Source organism: Lolium perenne, chromosome 4 (genome assembly GCF_019359855.2).
Source record: "Lolium perenne isolate Kyuss_39 chromosome 4, Kyuss_2.0, whole genome shotgun sequence".
Taxonomy (NCBI): Eukaryota; Viridiplantae; Streptophyta; class Magnoliopsida; order Poales; family Poaceae; genus Lolium; species Lolium perenne.
In genome coordinates, this window is record NC_067247.2 from 57,692,327 (window position 1) to 57,706,449 (window position 14,123).

At 54.7% G+C, this 14,123-nt stretch overlaps 1 pseudogene; it reads right to left on the reverse strand.

Moving 5' to 3' along the window:
• Positions 1-10,724: 10,724 nt before the first annotated feature.
• LOC127292634 (L-type lectin-domain containing receptor kinase SIT2-like) lies at positions 10,725-13,173 on the reverse strand (annotated as a pseudogene).
• Positions 13,174-14,123: the final 950 nt, after the last annotated feature.

A 14,123-nucleotide genomic window follows, 5' to 3' on the forward strand; every position in this document is an offset into this window, starting at 1 on the left:
CTCCGACGACATGCTCACTCCTGAAGAACAGGAAGCCTTTGATGCTGAAGGCGCCATGAAGAATTTGCAGGTTGAAGAGGTGAACAAGAACCTGTGTGGGGGAAAGGTTCTACCCGACCCCGTGAAGGCAACACCAACCCCTACACCATCCAGGAGTCGCATCACGCGGATGCAAAAAACTGCTTCCCCATTGAAGATAGCGACCAACAACTTGGGCGAACAACGCCAACGGTTGACGTCTTAATCAAACCAGGCGTCGCACCGATGCCTGAAGCACGGCGCCTCATCACACCGTCTTCCCCCACCAGCGTACGGAGTTCATCCTCTCGAAGTCGCAGGAATCATGAGCGTAGAAGGTCTTCAAGTACGCAAGAAGGCTACAAGCCATCCTTCCCGGAGGGGATTGGGAGTTCTGCTCCAATCTTGCTGGGGCAGGTTCTTCTACACCTGCCCCGATAGCCCCATTGCTGCTGAAGGCGAGGTTCCCACCATCGACTAAAATCACGTTGACGGTGGCCATGACGCCTCCATGCGAAGCTACTCCATCTTCGTCGACTTTGGCATACCAAGAGCCCGGTCGTTTAACACTTGGAAGCTCTGCAGGTGTCCCAGAAAGTCTGAAGACGTTGATCGGCAGCAGTAATGCACCATCAACCATCACGCTACAGGTGCGCAATGCTCCAAAGGAGGAATGTGTACCCGCACAAGGTGGCGTGGTTAGAATAATAATCAAGGAGATAGAAGAGGCCGCAAGGGGAGCTCGAGACATGCAACCCCCATCCCTCTACGTATATGTGGCTTCTCCATTGGAGAAGAGGCTTCATCAACAATGAAGGCCGAGCCCAAGGTGGCTCGCCTGCTAGTGAAGGCTAGGTTTACCCTTCGGCGAAACAACAGGATCCCTCCGCCCCCCGTAGTGTGCGAGGCATGGTGGAGGCAATCCGAGGATCTCATCAAGAAGAGGCACAAGGCTCGACCCAAGTTCGGGCTCGGTTACATCGACCTCTGCGACTCCGACGATGAAGAAGAGGGGTCATCCTACGTCCCACGAGCTATGTGCCATGCTACGTCTGTCTCTTCAGGAGATGACACCGAAACTTCACGTCACGGTCTCCATCGATGAAACTACAACGAAAACAACCAAACCGAGGTGGGGGAGCTTGACTCAACATCAGCCCCGCAAGAGCTAGAAGATGGTGGTCAGCCCACAATCGACGAGCTCGTGGAGGTCAACCTTGGGACAGAGGAAGATCCACACCCCACTTTTGTCAGCGCCACGCTGACGGAAGAGGAGCGTGAAGGCTATCGACGCTTCTTGATGGAGTATCGAGATTGCTTCGCCTGGAACTACAAGGAGATGCCGGGGCTGGACCCTCGTGTTGCCACTCACAAGCTGGCGATTGATCCACGTCATCGCCCGGTCAAATAAACTTATCCTTGTAGGTTTCATCAAGGAGGCCAAATACACTCGGTGGCTCGCGAACATCGTGCCCGTAGAGAAGAAGAATGGCCAGGTGCGGGTCTGCCGGGACTTTCGCGACCAAAACCGAGCATGCCCCGAGGACGACTTTCCCTTGCCCATCACGGAGATGGTCGTCGACTCCACCACGGGTCATGGCGCGCTATCCTTCATGGATGGTTCGTCCGGCTACAACCAAATCAAGATGGACCCAGATGACGCCATCGACACCGCGTTCAGGACCCCGAAGGGCAACTTCTACTACACTGTCATGCCGTTCGGATTGAAGAATGCTGGTGCAACGTACCAGCGGGCCATGGCATGCATCCTCGGTGACCTGATCCACCATTCAGTGGAGTGCTACGTTGACGACATGGTGGTCAAGACCAAGGACCGCCAGGATCATCACAAGGATCTTCGGGTTGTCTTTGAGCGTCTACGACAACACCAGCTCAAGATGAACCCGTTGAAGTGCGCCTTCGCCGTTCAATCAGGCCTCTTCCTAGGATTTGTTGTCCACCATAGAGGCATAGAGATCGAGCCCAAGAAGATCAAGGCCATCCTCAACATGCCGCCTCCTTGTAACCTCAAGGAGTTGAGGGCATTGCAAGGGAAGCTGGCATACATCCGCCGCTTCATCTCCAACCTCTCCGGACGTATCCAGCCCTTCTCATGTCTCATGAAGAAAGGAGCTCCGTTCGTGTGGGATGAAGGGTGTCAGAGAGGCTTCGACGACATCAAGAACGCAGCCTACCTCGATTGGCGCCCTACTCGCTCAACACAATGATGAAGGAAAGGAGGTGGCTTGCTACTACTTGAGCCGCACCATGGTGGGTGCTGAGCGCAACTACTCTCCAATAGAGAAGTTATGCTTGACGCTCATATTCGCACTGAAAAAGTTGAGGCACTACATGCTAGCACTTCAAATCCAGCTCATCGCAAGAGCGGATCCTATAAGGTATGTGCTAAGTCAGCCCGCGTTGATGGGGTGACTCGGTAAATGGGAGCTGCTCATGATGGAGTTTGACATCACGTTCCTCCCTCAGAAGTCAGTCAAGGGTCAGGCCTTGGCGGAATTCCTCGCGGCGCACCCCGTCCCCGACGATTCCCCGCTCATCACCAACCTTCCAGACGAGGAGGCGTCCGCTGTCGAGTTGGAAGCGCCATGGGAGCTCTACTTTGACGGTGCTTCCCGCATGGAGGCCGACCCCGACGGAACTCCTAGGCGGAGAGTAGGAGCAGGACTGGTGTTCAAGACTCCACAGGGAGGGGTGATGTACCACCCATTCTCCCTCCTCAAGGAAGAGTGCTCCAATAATGAGGCGGAGTATGAGGTGCTCATCTTCGGCCTTCTTCTAGCGCTCTCCATGGAAGTCTGTTCCTTATGGGCCTATGGAGATTCTCAACTCATCGTTCGGCAAGTGAACGACATCTACGAGGTACGCAAGCCTGAACTGGTGCCGTACTACAACGCGGCCCGGAAGCTCATGGATAAATTTCAACAAGTCGAAGTGCTCCATGTTCCGCGAAGCAGGAATGCACCTGCCGATGCGTTGGCGAAACTGGCATCGGCGCTGGTTCTCCCAAGTGACAAATCCACGCAAGTGACGGTTGAAGAACGGTGGCTTCTTCCCGCTGTCTTGGAGCTCGTCCCGGAGGAAGGCGAAGTCAATACCATCACGACAAATGCCGTGGAGGAGGACGAGTGGCTGCAACCCTTCCTCAACTACTTCAAGCACGACAGCCTCCCCGACGACCCTGTCAAGAGGCGCCAACTGCAGCGACGACTCCCGTTCTATGTCTATAAGGCCGGTGTCTTGTACAGACGGTCTCATGGGCAGGAGATTTTACTTCGGTGTGTCAACCGAGGTGAACCTGAGAAGATCCTGCAGGAGATGCACCACGGAGTTTGCGGTGTCCACCAAGGTGGGGCCAAAATGTACCATGGCATACGCCTAGTTGGGTACTATTGGCCCGGCATCATGACCGACTGTCTCCGGGTGGCCAAGTCATGCCATGGTTGCCAAATCCATGGCGACTTCAAGCATCAGTCGCGGCTCCTCTACACCCCACCATTCCCGCATGGCCATTCGATGCTTGGGGCATCGACGTCATCGGCCCTATTGACCCACCATCTTCCGGGGGACATCGCTTCATCCTTGCAGCAACCGACTACTTCTCCAAGTGGGCAGAGGTTGTCCCGCTGCGAGAGGTGAAGAGCGACAACGTCATCAACTTCCTAGAAAGAAATATCATATATCGCTTTGGGAGTCCACACCGCATCACCTCCGACAACGCCAAGGCCTTCAAGTCCAATAAGATGCACAGGTTCATGGTGAAGTACAAGATCAAGTGGAACTACTCCACCGGCTACTACCCTCAAGCAAACGGAGCCATTGAAGCCTTCAACAAGACGCTTGGCAAGATACTCAAGAAGACGGTGACAAGACATAGAAGAGACTGGCCTGACCGTCTCTTCGAGTCTTTATGGGCGTACCGCGTTACGGTCTGTACCCCAACTCAAGCTACTCCCTACTCCCTGGTCTATGGAAGTGAAGCGGTTCTTCCATTGGAGGTCCAGCTACCCTCTCTACGGGTGGCTATCCAAGACGAACTCACCAAAGACGAACAGGTACACCTGCGGTTTCAGGAGCTTGACGCCCTGGAAGAGGAGCGATTTCACGCCCTACAAAATCTGGAGCTTTATCGCCAGAACATGGTGAGAGCTTATGACAAACTCGTCAAGCGGCGCGTCTTCCGGAAAGGCGAGCTGGTCCTTGTGCTCAGGCGCCCCATCGTCGTCACACACAAGACGAAGGGGAAGTTCGAGCCGAAGTGGGAAGGACCATACGCCATCGAGCAAGTCTACGATGGGGGTGCATACCAGCTGGTCGATCCTCAGGGAGCCCGGCCCATGCCTCCAATCAATGGAAGGTTCCTAAAAAAATATTTTTGCTAAACATTTGCCTCTTCCATTGCCTTTTTTTGTTTTTTTTAATAATGGGGAATCTTCGGTCGGCTCGATCTATGGTGCATTCTTATATGCATGGCGTGGATATTTATTTTCCCCAGTTTAAAACGGACCATGTCCAACAACAAAAAAAATTTTGGCTTTCCCCCAACACACCATGCTTGTGATTGAAGATTTGGCCACCCTGGGGCTTGTCGGAGGGTGGCACAATGTGTCAAGCTGCAAGTTGAGCGGCTCTTACACCCATAAAGCTCGGCACGTACCAAGTGTATGCTTCCGGAGGCAGTGGAGAAGATTACTTGGGCACTTCATCGTTCTGAGGCTCCACGCCCCGTGCTTCCCGGCGTGCCACTCTCTCACAGAGGCTCACGCTCCGGGGAAGACCTTAGGAGAAAGATCATAAAAGGCCCGCCCAACTCAGCACAAGTTGGACTAGGTGTGGAGCCACGTGACAACCCTGGGGCGTGCCAACATAAGCTCCAGATAAAGTGCCAGAGGGTTTCGTAGTCCACCAAGGTGAATGGTTGCCTTCCAAGTTCTCAAGATGGGTCCCCAAGAAAGCGAAGATGAGTCCCAAAAGTTCAAGCAGAGAAGAATTACAAAGAAGCTCAAGCAAACAAAAACTCCAAAAGAAGTACAAGCAATCTCATGAAGTCCATGGTCATTCAAATGGCCCGTACAAGCAGCCCTCACAAGACGGCAAACATCCAGAAAATCCAAGAATCAAGTATAAAGGTCCCGAAGATCGAGGGAACCATTGGAAGAAGGCGGAAGGTAGCTGTTCACCACCCCTCAAGAAGGCATGGAAACTCCCAAGCAATTATCCCAAAACCATTCATCCCCGTCCTACCATGAACAAGCCTCTGGGTCCGTGGGGCATCAGGCTGGGGGCATGCTGAGCTGTGGGGTTCCTCGGTATCACGATGGGCTAGAGTATGAATCTCTACTGCCTCTCGGAAGCATCTCCGAATACAGCGCCTCCACACACACTTACACGCAAGGACGAGATATAATCGGCATGGTCTTTCGACGATTCCCAATGACAAGCTCTTCGGCGGCCTTCTCGGATATCACACATATAGCTAGTGTATAATGGGAAAGCCAACATTTTAAAAAATCCCAAACCAAAACCGTGTTTTTTTTGTTACTCTCTACCGTGCTTCGTGTTTCCTTGCTCTTGTTTCCTCGAACCCGAGAAAGTACAGGAACACGCTTTCACAAGTTGAGTTGTGACTCGGCGCCCATGATGATGGGCTCGCCACGACCTTCAAATGTCTACACCGGCCTGCTTCGGCAATACTGGGACGGTGTTGACGCCGATGACTTTTCGGCGGCACATCTACATCAACACATGAAGATACGGGAGCAGTGCAGCGCGCCAGTGCGGCTAGCGTGAATCTGTGAAACCCTTCAATCTAGCTGGCTGGCACCATGATGGCTACATGGTCCCGGCTGGATTGATAAAATCTCTCCACGACATGGCATGTTATTTCGCCGTGGAATGAAGATGAAGGAAGACTAGCTGGTTGATTGCCATCGCACACGATCCCAATCGGTTTTCTTCAAAATGTGTAAGCGGAAGTACCTTCCTGCACCAATATATATCAACACCCGACAGCCGCGACAGTGCCTCTACATCGACACCCGCCAGCCGCGACACTGCCTCTACGTCAACGCTCGGCAGCCGCACACTGGCTCGGGGCACACGCGACATCCATCTACATCAACCTTCGGCACTCGCGACACCGCCTCTACGTCGGCGCTCGGCACTCGCGACATCGCCTCTACATCAACGCTCAACACTCGCGACATCGCCTCTACATCAACGCTCAGCACTCGCGACATTCCCTCTACATCAGCACTCGACAACCGCTCCAATTCCTCTACATCAACTCTCGGGTCTCCGACAAGTCGCTCAAACTAGAAAGATCATCTGCATCAACAACATCCTAGGGTGCCTCCCAAGACGCGGAGGCACAGGCTGTACATGTACTCGTTGCGCTGGCGGTTTCGCCAAGCCGAGACCGACTTGCTTCGCGCGCGACCTCGCCTTGGCGAGGGGCATTTGTTCGACGCGATTTTGTCCAAGTCGCGGCGATATTTTATTGCCTGGCAAATTGGCAAGAAAAGAAAATAATTGAGGTTCATCGTAAGGTATACGTATACGAGCCAAAATACTACGGCATACTTACGGTCCGGCCGGCCGGCCGCGTGCGCGCGTGATGCCTACGTACGGAATTTGTTAGCCACAACTAACAAAGCGGATGCGATAAGCATCCCAGCGGGAGAGGCGCTCCACGCTCCTATCCATCCATCAGCTGCTGGCTATAAAACGCAGGCAGCTGACCACGCAAAGAAGCGAGACGGGAGGAAAAAAGGAAGAGCAGCAGAGAAGAGACCCGGAAGCCATCGGACCTGAAGAGAAGAATACAGAGAGGGACGGCTAGCTCTTCATACGCGGCAACACAAACACATCCAATCTCAAGGCTGATCAGGGGAGGACATGGAGGCGAAGCTATCGTTTTCCTACGGTGAGAATCATGGCTGATATAGTCAGCATCTCTCTCTTTTTCTCCCTCTCCATGCAGCATACACGTCAATCGGTGTCCTCATCTTGCACGACCGCGGACGATGACGAAGTGCACGCGCCGGAGCTGTCGCCGGCGTGCAGCCCATTGCCATCTCCACCACCAGCGAGGCGCGGCGACGACATCCGTGCCAGGGCTGCCGGCGTGCAGTGCAGCGCCATCTCCGTGGCACCGTCGAGGCGCGACGATGACGTCCGCGATGAGGCTGCCGGTGTGTAGCACGGCGCCATTAACACCATGGCACCCGCGAGGCGAGGCTGTCGGTGTGTAGCGCGGCGCCATCAACTCCATGGCACACGGGAGGCGCGACGACAACGTCCGCGACAAGGCTGCCGGCGCGTAGCATGGCGCCATCAACACCACTCCCGCGAGACACGACGACGACGTCCGTGATGTGGCTGCCACCATGCGGTACGGCGCCATCTCCATGGCACCCGCGAGGCGCGACGACGACCTTGACGAGGCTGCCGGCGTGCAGCGCGGCGACATCAACACCACATCCGTGAAGCGCGGCGACGACGTCCGTGCCGAGGCTGCCGGCGTGCAGCGCGGCGCCATCTCCACTACCCGTGAGGCGCGGCGACGACGTCCATGTCGGGGCTGCCGACGCGCAGAGCGGCGCCATCAACACATCCACGAGCCGCGACGACGGCGTCCGTGACGAGGCTGCCGGCGTGCAGCGGCGGCGCCATCAACACTCACACGAGCCACGACGACGGCGTCCGTGACGAGGCTGCCGGCGGGCAGTGTGGCGCCATCTCCACGGCGCCCACGAGGCGCGATGACGATGTCCTTGACGGGGCTGCCGGCGTGTAGCGCGTCGCCATCTCCACGACACCTGCGCGGCGCGGCGACGACAGCATTGACGGGGCTGTCGGCGTGCAGCGCGGCGCCATCTCCACCACGTATGGGACGCGACGACGACGTCCATGCTGGGGCTGCCGGCGTGCACCGCGGCGCCATCTCCGTGCCGCCAGCGAGGTGCGACCACGACCTTGACGGGGCTGCCGGCGTGCACCATCTCCATGGCACCAGCGAGGTGCGACGATGACGACATCCGCGAGGAGGCTGCCGGCATGCAGCGCGGCGCCATCTTCACCATCAGCGAGGCTCGACGACGACGAGTCCGTGCCAAGGCTGCCAGTGTACAGCGCGGCGCCATCCTCTCCACTTCCGACAGCCGCGATAACGATGGCATGGCGGGGTTGCTGGCATGCAGCGGCGCCATCCCCTCAACCCCCGCAAGTCGTGACGACGATGTCCAACACCGCAGATGTTGCTCGAGCTAGGCAACTAGCTTGGACGTGACAGCTTGTCTTCTCCAAGTCAAAACTATGCAGGAACAATTAAAAAGGAAAGAAGAGCTAGACTCAGGGGTGTGCACGTACGATGCATGCATACATAGTATGTAGCTCGGGTGCACGAGGCAGTCTTCACGCTGCTGTTCATAGCTGCCGGCGCCAAGCATGATGTTGGACCATCGCGAAGTAGTTGGCTCGCCTCGACTCCATCCGATAAGCTTCTCTGACCAAAGCTTCTACAATCGGGTAGCAAAAACACGTCCAACAGGCGCTTCACATAGCGCATATGTGGACTGTCATTCACTGACTCCGGACGTACCGATCCACGCGCGCCTATCGACAACAACCATTTCTCCACCAACTTGAGAGCAATACAAGGCGGTGTGACGTTCATATGGCTAGCCACATGGAAGCGACTTCAGGCAGGCAGCCACACCCACTTGGGATGAGGCGAGACCACACCTTCGACATCACTCCCCCACGAGCCTGCGGGGCGGTGATCTTGTCTACGCCGACGGCCATAGACTTGGCGTCAAGTCGAGACGAGGCGCCGACCGCACTAGTTACACCGACTTGGGCAGATGCGTTGGTTTTCACACCGACGCCGATCTCCTCCAACACTTTGCTCCCGCGAGGCATACCCCTTGCGCACCCCGACGAGGCCACTGGTCGTCAAGAAGTCCCAACTGAGTGGACCCATGATGTTCCATTCCCAACTACATCAACACCGTCAAGACCGACGAGGCGCGACGGCGAGGGCGGGCATGGCCGGTGCAAAGGCCATGCTTCTTGCGGTGCGTGTACCGACAAGGACACGGGCTCTGCCACCGCCCACACACACCACCACATCATGCATGGAGAACGCGAAGCGAAGATGATGAAGACGACCACACGGCTTAATCGGAGGTGTCTCGCGGCGTAACCCGCGGGAGTAATTAACCGGGAGCCTTCCGAGGCCCCGGGAACCAGGAGATCACAATCGCCATAGTCGGGCTGGCCGCGCAAGCAGGCCACGGAGCGCTTTGTATTCGGGAACTTGTACTTTGTTTCTCCAAGAGAGATTAATGAAATGCATGCTTCCCTATCTTTTTCTTGTGTACTACGGTACACTGGCATGCCCGCATTTCTTTTATTTTACCCCAGCGCATGAGAGAAACACGCTACCATCCTCCCTCTCAATGTAGCGCATCTGTCTTTCACGGACGTTTTTCTCGTGTCAAACACTGTCTTCAACGGATTTCCACTTCTAATCCCTTGTGAAGTATAAATCCTACAAATAAGCAATTTGACATCTAGACAACGTTGAACATACATCTCCCACCACCGCCCGGATACCGCATTCACACGTAGATTCCTAGAAAATTCGAGAAATAAATCGATTCAGAAAATCTTAAAAAAGTCACACTCAAGCATAACCTACAAAATCGGTACCTCATCGAATGAAGATTACCGTACATCGTCGACATCCTCGCTGACGTTGTTAGTATTCAAGAATGCCATGGACGACTATGGCGTGGACAATAGGTCGGGCCTAGACGATGGATGGCGCGGGGTGGGTGCATTTGAGGTGGTGACGGGGTTGAAGGCGAGAGAGAGAGTGAAATCAGGAAAATATTGGGGGAGGGGGGTGGATGGCCTTTAACGGTCGGAGAATTTTAACTCTGGGTGTTGTGGGTATACTTCATGGATGTACCATCGACGGTGGCTAGATCCGGCAAGCCCGGGTGACCCATAGACGGTGATGGTGGTGTATGGCCCATCGAGCAGCCCAGTTGTAGATCAAGATGGATGAAGTCCAGCCCAGGAACGACGAGCCGGATCCACCGACCAACTCTGGAAGTCGGATACGGTCTGGCCCATCAGGGGTAGCCGTGCACGGCAATTATATTTCGTAATTAGACAACTTGTATTCTAGGTAGGACTCTCCGTGTAAACCCTAGATCTTGATGCCTTTATAAGACGGATCCCGGGAGCCCTAGAGACACAACCACAATTCATTGTAACAACGCGAAAGTGCCCAGATAATTCCAGACAAGCAGCAGTAGGCCCTGTCATCGAGCGGATGTTCTGAAGCTGGGTAAATCGTGTACCACCGTCCCGAGGACTCTCTGCCCAATGGCCCCTACTTCTTATTCCCATCGTGAGAATCTCTCCTCCGAGGTACCGTCGAATAGGCAACGACACTGTCACTCTGTGAATTGACGTTCATGAATTTGCCTAGGCAATCCTTGTAATCATGCTGATATCTTTTAATCTATTTTCTAGATTTATATGATGCAACTTTTTTTGTCCTGATTTTGCAGATGGACCGCAAGTGGATGTACCTCCAAAATCGTGCCAAGAACATGTACGTCAATGGTTTGTCTCGTTTTTTGGATGTTGCTCAAGAAGATATTCTCCCCCAATTCCTGAAAAAATGTTTCTTAACTTTTTCTAGATATATGTATCTAGATAAAGTTGAAAGTTTTTTTTTTTAGATGACGGGAGTAGTTTGTACTTTGTAGGAACGAACAATGGGCGAGCTGCCCATATTTGCAGTGTCATGTATCTCCAAGCAAAGTACTAATCAAATATTCAGGGTACCTTGCTTCTCTCAATATTATACTCGTGATATCTGATCAATAATGCAAGTCATCTCCCTCCGGAGAGTCCACTGATTGTGCCCATGGTGATCATCGTGGCCGACGATGGACCCGACGCCGACACGACGAACGAGTCAAACCCTTCACTCTGCATCAGGGCCAGCATACTGAAGCTCATCTGCGTGGGCGTCAGCTCGGGCAACGGCATGTCGCCTTCGAGATACTGCATGACCTGCCGCATGCTAGGCCTGGCGCCGGGCAACGGGTGCGAGCACATCAGCCCCAGCTTGAGCGCCATGAGCACCTCGTCGGCGTCGTAGTTGTCGCCGAGCCTCGGGTCGACCACCTCGAGGAGCGACTCCTTCTGCCAGTGCTCGAGCACCCAGTCGACCAGCATGAGCCGGCCGTCGTCCATGGTCTGCTCGACGGGCCTCCGGCCGCAGGCCACCTCGAGGATGAACGCGCCAAAGGCGAACACGTCTGTGAGCGGCGACGCCTTCCCCGTCCGCGCCAGCTCCGGTGCAAGGTATCCCATGGTTCCGACCACGTGCGTCGTCTGCGGGTCCTCGCCGTGGTCGTACAGCCTGGCGAGGCCGAAGTCGCCGAGCCGCCCGTTCATGTCGGCGTCGAGGAGCACATTGCTTGCCTTAATGTCCCGGTGTATGATCACCTGCTCGAAGTCCTCGTGGATGTACAGCAGGCCCGACGCGACGCCCTTGATGATCCGGAACCTCTGCGCCCAGTCCAGCGTGGCCGGCTTGTCCTTGCCGGCGTAGAGGTACTTGTCGAGGCTACCGTTGGACATGTAGTCGTAGACGAGGAGGAGCTCGCCCTTCCGGCGGCAGTAGCCGAGCAGCTGCACGAGGTTGCGGTGCCGGAGGCGGCCGATAGTGACAACCTCGGCGATGAACTCCTTGATGCCCTGCCTCGACTCGTGAGACACCTTCTTCACCGCCACCTCCAGCTTGGACTTGGGGAGCACCCCTTTGTGCACCCTCCCGAACCCGCCGAAGCCCAGCAGCGTCTTGCTCTTGAACCCATCCGTGGCACGGAATAGGTCCTTGTACGTGAACCTGTGCGGCCCGAAGTCCGACTCCCAATCCTCCCGCACCTCGGCATACATGTACCGCCGCCGGACGAGCAGGATAACAACCGCCACCACGCCGAGGACGAAAGCCGCGCTGGCTATCGGCAAGACGATCTCTAATACCTTAGAACGCGCCTTGGCGCCAAACGGCGGCAGCTTCGGCAGGCTGCCGATGTCGATGGGAGGAGCAGGGCCGTCCATGGCGAAGCTCCATCCGAGCAGATAGTGGCGCGACCTCACCGTGCCTGTCGACGAAGAGAAGCCGGCGTACGCTGGCTCGACGAGCACTTTCGAGAGGTTGCTCTTGGCTGACACCAGGGGCGTCGAAGGCTTGGCACCATTCTTCAGGGGAGCCAGGAACACGTTGATCTGCGTGGTCTCGCTGTCGTAGTCCACCCACACCTGCATCGCCTTGCCGCTGATCAGGAGCAGGTCCCGGAACGCGCCTGTCTTGTCGTCGTAGTAGCCGGCAGGGTGGACGGCGACGGACTCGAGGTTGTTGACGTCGATGCCGACATGGTTATCGTTGGGGTCCTTGAACTCTTTGCTCTCGATGGTGTCGAGCTCCACGCCGAAGATGTGATTGGTGTCGTTGCCGTTGTTCGAGCTGTTGAGGAAGCCAAGGTACTGGCTCGGCAGCGCGCCCGAGAAGTTGTCCTTCCCGACGAAGAAGACGATGCCGTGTCCGCTCAGGTCGGAGTAAGGGGGGATGATGCCGAACACGTAGGACGCCGAGAACGAGCGCACGCCGCCGCCCGGCGACCTCCACAGGCGCAGCGGCGTCCGGTGGACCGCGTGGCTCGAGGCCTGGGGAGTGCCGTTGGTGAGCCCGAGGAGCCCGCTCGACGTCACTACCGCATTGCCGTCCAGCGACAACGAGGCGTTCGAGCCGGTGAAGCCGGAGTAAACGAACTACTCATCGTCGCCGGCGCCGAGGACGGCGACGCCGAAGCCAGCGAGGAGGAGGCACGCAACGAGGGATAAGCGGGCTTTCTCCATGGCAGCCACACTTACTATAGCAAACAGAGGGCCGTGGTGCGTGCACTGCAGCCGGCGCGCCGTGATATAGATTGCAGCTCGGCGTCGATCGGAGCTAGCCGCTGCCACGTCAGTGTCCGGCAACTATTCAGCGCGCTTGACTTGGGTGCTGGGGTCTTCGCCACCCGCAGCTGCGGCGGCGAATCACGCTCGTCGCGTGCTGTGCCTAGAATCAAGTGATTAGAACGTCAGATCTATCTTCGTCAATTTGGTCCAAGTCGGAAGTTTCCAAAGGATGCAGGTGCATACACATCCGCCAATCGCGACGAACTGACAAGGACATTTAAAAACTGCAGACGAGATCGATAGATCGAGACTGCTCTGTAATTTAAGGTCGGCAAGTTTACTTTGCTGGCATGGGTAGGTAACATATGCGTGGTTTCCATGTTTCGTAAGAAAATATTTTCGCGAGTTCTATGAAAGTTTCAAATTACACCGAAAATTGGATGGCTGAGAATTGTTAGTTCTAGGCCGACCAGAAACTAGATTTTCTTATGACACTAGATTGTGACCATCCAGATGATTCTCGTCATACATTTCATTTTGTTTATTTGTTTTCTTTTCATTTTTTGATATTTCACGAGGATTTTCTTTGCATAAACCAGGAAACCTTGAAATCTAGTTATCGGTAGGTGTCTTTAGGAATGTGCGCTATATATACAGTGGTGGTGAGTGAGTGAGTGACTATACGTTTGTAGGCTTGTAGCCGATGTTTCTAGAAAGTTAGCCAACTATGGGGGTGTGATCTACGAAAACTGCAAATGGAAGCCGAGCTACATGTAGCCTTTTATTTTCAAAATTTTGAGATTATAATTTTAAGTTTTAAAAAAATCTGAATAAAAATCCTGGATGTAGATAATGATGAAATCTACAAACCTGCAAAATCTCTATGTGAAATTCTTTGTATTGTAGACTACACAAAAATGACAAAATCTGATAGGTTTTACAGTTTTGAAATGTGCACTATTCACTATTCTCAGATCGACACATTTGTCATTTTTGTGTAGGCTAAAGTACTAAGAATTTCACATTGAGATTTTGTATATTTGTAGATACCATCATTGGCTATCCTAGTATTTTTTTTTCATTTTTTTAAA